Source organism: Dipteris shenzhenensis, chromosome 20 (genome assembly GCF_047967505.1).
Source record: "Dipteris shenzhenensis isolate YYH24624 ecotype China chromosome 20, Dip_SZ_1.0, whole genome shotgun sequence".
Lineage (NCBI taxonomy): Eukaryota > Viridiplantae > Streptophyta > Polypodiopsida > Gleicheniales > Dipteridaceae > Dipteris > Dipteris shenzhenensis.
In genome coordinates, this window is record NC_141615.1 from 36,614,791 (window position 1) to 36,619,628 (window position 4,838).

Consider the following 4,838-nt stretch of genomic DNA (forward strand, 5'->3'; position numbering starts at 1 on the left):
CTATGTGAGAGTCCATAACCTCCCTCTTTCAACCACTCTACATGAGGCCTTTTTCTCCCAATAGTGACCTCATTTCCATCCAACCCAAAATGTGATGTGATTAATGATGAAAATCTAACTATATCTTGAATAATACCCCAAAAGGTTGTCCCTCAACATATGGGAAAGAATAGAGCGAGAGTCAATGGTGGTAGGGGAAGATTAGAATAGAGACTATACGAAGCATCTCTCTTTCGGTCAAACAATTGTCCTAAGAAAAGGGAACCTTCAAAATAATCATACTGGCATATTTCTTTCCACCTCAAAAGGGATTAGTGAATCATGTCTTTCATTGTTCAAAGATATGGATTCTTTAATCCATCTCCTTAGTCTAATAATTGAAACAAAATAGTAAAATGTGAATGCTCATTAGAAGAAAACCTCATGAAACAACTATAAGAAAACCTCATGAAATAACTATATAATAGTTATGGGATCTACCTTATTTGGTGTGTCAATGGCTACAAACCATCAAGCATGGATTTAACATTTGCAAGAATATCCAAGCTTTCATCTTCCTTTTTTATAAGATAAGACATGACAATGTCCTTAGACTTATCCTTCTCTTTTTTTGCCCCAGTAGCTCTAGGCAACTTTAGCACATGTTCATCCACAAGATTTCTCGCATTAGTGATAGCTTCTATGGATACTCCTTCAAATATTGCATGCGTATGTTCCCCAAGATGTATCATGGTCCTTGTTTATCAAATGTTGGTAGGAATAATGTAATATATTTCCCATGGACAATGGGACAAAGAAAAAGGCATTTTTCAGCAATGCAAGCAAGAGAATCCAACATGTATTTTCTCTATTGTCCCCAAAAGATAATGTTTGGAAATATGCCCTTTTGATTGGGTAGTATTCGCAATGCCTCTAAGCATAAAGTATAGAGAAAATGTTTTCTTTGATTGAGTTTTCTTTCTCGTTCACACTTGGAAACCAAAATAAAATGTCATCATCATATTATTACATAAACAATGTGGGGGTTAAATGTCACTGTGCCTTTACCCCGATTATGTACAATACTCAAACACATATATAAATGAATGAAAAAGAAGATTAGGGTGGTTTTGCACCCACCAAAACTTCTGTGGCTCTCTGTTTCTCTCTCTCCCTCTTCCGTTCTTGCTTCCATTGAGAGCACTCTCAACTGGTATCAAAGCCCAGGTGATCTAGCTGAGCGTGCGTGAATGCTTAGAAGCTCAACAGCTCTGTGGGAGGAAGGAGAAGCTCTGTAGGAAGCTTTGTGGGTGACTTTACTCACATCCGAGTGTGCAAAGACCTTGAAGGAACCTTTGGAAAAGTCACTTTGGTTTTGCAAAGTGGTTTTGAGAGCCTGTTAAGTGTTTTCAAAGAAAAACTCGTTTTTTGAGCTTTTCCCTGTTCTGTTCGATGACAGAGACTCCGTATTGACTTGTAGAGGCAACTATTGCTTGCTTTTGGTGTCCACTTCACTTCAGGAGCTTGGAAACACCTTCATTCTTGAATCTGGGATCATTTCATTGGATTTCTGACTCATCGTGTCAGTTCCTACGTTTTTCTGCCCGAGTGTTGGAACTCAAGTTTGGAGCAACCACTTGCAGATCTGTTAGTTCTGGTGGACTCAGGATGTCCTAAAACTTCTATGTTACTCATCATTTGCACTCCGATGGAGTTTACAAACAGCTCTGTTTCAAAAAACGCTTTTCAGCCCGTGTGTTGGACCCAGTGATTGAGACCACAATTTCCAAAACCGTCTATCCCATTGCGTTCCGGACGCCCAAAAACCCTTACCTATCAGTTCTTGTGCGATTCGGTGGAGTATTTTCAGAGTTATAGATCTCTGTGTATTCGATTTCGTCTCTCTGTTATGCATTTTTCATTCTAAGGTTTTGAAACCTTAGATTTATGCCACATGGTAGTGGATAAGTGTTGACTCCCATTTCTCACTCATCGGTTGGGATTTTAGAGTTCCGGCAGAAGAGAGATATTTGCAGATTTTCTAGCTGAGTCCGATTATGCAATGGCGCCCATGTTTTGAGGCATCTCAGGTTCTATTTTCAGTAGCGGTCTTTTCCGTGGGACCATGATTTCTTGAGCATACGTTATGCAGATCACTCTGGTTGCAGTTTGAGCCATGTGTGCTCATTCGTGGTGTGCATTGGGTTGCAGTGGATGATTTATAGGCCATTTGGATGCATTGCGGTCCTTATTGGATGTGCTGATAGGCCCAAATTGCCTTGTGGGATGCTATTTTTATGGACGCTTTGCACATGGATGCTATTTTATGCTGAGGGACAGCTTTGACACATTGCAGGTGATGCACTGATAGTGTTATGCTCTCTTGGTTATTGATGCATATGCTAGTGGACATGCTTGAGTCATTTAGCACTTATCGGCATTTTGGATTGCCATTGCACTTGGCATTTTCTTTTGGGCTAGATTTGCTCATATGGATGCATAGTATATGCACATGAGTCAAATGCATCTTTTGATGCTTTGAGCTTTGAGTTTTGGTGATATTTCACTCTATTGTGGCATACACATTTGGGTGCACCTGGTATTTGGTGTGATTCTCTCTTATAGGCACTAGCATTTGGGATTTTGCTTTATTTGCATCATGGCATCCTCTTCCATGTCTGAAAAGGAGTTTTTCAGCATTAAAAAGTTTGATGGGACAAACTTTTCTTTGTGGAAAGAACAAATAAGGGATGTGCTTATTCAAAAGAAGCAGATTAAACCCTTGGCAGGGATTGAAGCTAAGCCTGCAAATATGTCTGAGGATGATTGGAATGAGTTGGATGCATTAGCAAAATCTACTATTAGACTTCATCTTGCAAAGTCAGTTTATTTCACAGTAGTAAATGAGCAAACTACGGAAGATTTGTGGAAGAAACTGTGTGCCACTTATGAAAAGGAAACTGCCTCTAATAAAGTTTACCTCATGAAGAGGTTGTTTGAGGTGCAGATGAAGGAAGGGGTCTCCATTGCTTCTCACTTGAATGAATTCAATATTATTTTCAGCCAGCTTCAGGCTCAGAAGATGAATTTTGATGCGGAGACTAAGGCAATATTTCTCTTATGTTCATTGCCATCCTCATGGGATACCTTCCGTACAGCTGTCAGTAACTCTGCACCTGGTGGAGTACTGAAATTTGATGATGTTGTGGGTAGCTTGTTGGCTGAGGAGATTAGACGGAAGTCTATGGACGGCAACAAGCAGGATGCAGCCTTAAATGTGCAAAGGGGCAGATCACAGTTCAGGGGGAAGTCACAAGAAAGAGGGAAGTCTCGTAGCAAATCCAAGGCACGAAACGTTGAGTGTTACCACTGTGGCAAGAAGGGCCATATGAAAAAGGATTGCTACAAGCTGAAAAGAGAGCAAAAGGATAAGAAAAAGAATGCAAATTGGGGTGCAAATCAAAAGGAAGAGAGTCCAAGGGAGGACAAAGGAAAAGTGAAGATCGAGGAGATCAATGCAGTCACACATGATAGTGACAATGATGTTCTCTTCATGTCTAGTTTATCTGCAGAGTTGCTTACCACTTCAGATGATGCATATTCCCAGGATTGGATTTTGGATTCTGGTGCTTCATTCCATGTTATTCCCCATAGGGAATGGTTCTCCACTTATGACAGTGGAAAGACAGGTTGTGTGCATCTTGGAAATAACTATGCATGTGACATAGTGGGAGTAGGTGACATAAAGTTTTCTTTTGCAAATGGGTCTACATTTATTTTGAAACATGTGAGACATGTGCCTAAGTTGACCAAGAGTCTTATTTCAGTGGGTCAGCTAGATGATGCTGGTTTTCACACCACTTTTGGCTTTCAGAGTTGGAAAATTCAAAAGGGCTCTGTGCTTTTAGCCAGGGGTGCCAAGTGTGGGACTTTGTATCCCTTACATGTATTAGGGGTATTTGATCATGTTGTTGCAATAACCGAGCAGCCAAGAACTTCTTTGTGGCATTGCAGGTTGGGGCACATGAGCCAGAATGGAATGAAACTCTTATGCCGTTTGGGTTAGGTACCGCATTTGAGTTTCTCTGATTTTGAATTTTGTGAGCACTGTCTCTATGGGAAGCAGACTAAATCAGCCCATAAAAGAAGGGGAAAGAAAGAGTTTGAAAAGCTTGATTTGGTGCATTCAGACATATGTGGTCCCATGCCTACACGGTCATTAGGCGGGGCTGAATACTATGTGACATTCATTGATGATGCAACTAGGAAAGTGTGGGCTTATGCTATAGCTCGGAAGAGTGATGTGTTCCAGGTATTCAGAAATGGCTGGCCTTGGTTGAGAATCAGTCAGGTAGAACGCTTAAATGCCTACGGAATGACAATGGTGGAGAGTATCTCTCTCATGACTTTCAGCATTTCTATGATACACGTGGGATTAAGAGGGAGCTCACATCCCCTCATACTCCAGAGCAAAATCCAGTTGCAGAAAAGATGAACCGTACCATTCAAGAAAGGTTGCAATGCATGCTTTCCAATGCAATTCTTTCTGGTGGTTTTTGGGCTGAGGCAATGAAGACTGCAGTGCATGTGATCAATAGCTCACCTAGTAAAAGAGTTTGGATGGTGGTATTCCTGAAGAGGCATGGAGTGGCAAGAAGCCCTCTTACTCTCATTTGCGTATATTTGGGTGTGAGGCATATGCACATGTGCCAAAAGAGCTTCGAAAGAAGCTAGATCCTAAGTCTAGGAAATGCATCTTTCTGGGTTATGGTGAAAGTGGAGAGATGGGCTATCGTCTCTGGGATCCAGAAGCAAAGAAGATCATACACAGCCATGATGTAGTCTTCAAGAAGATGCAT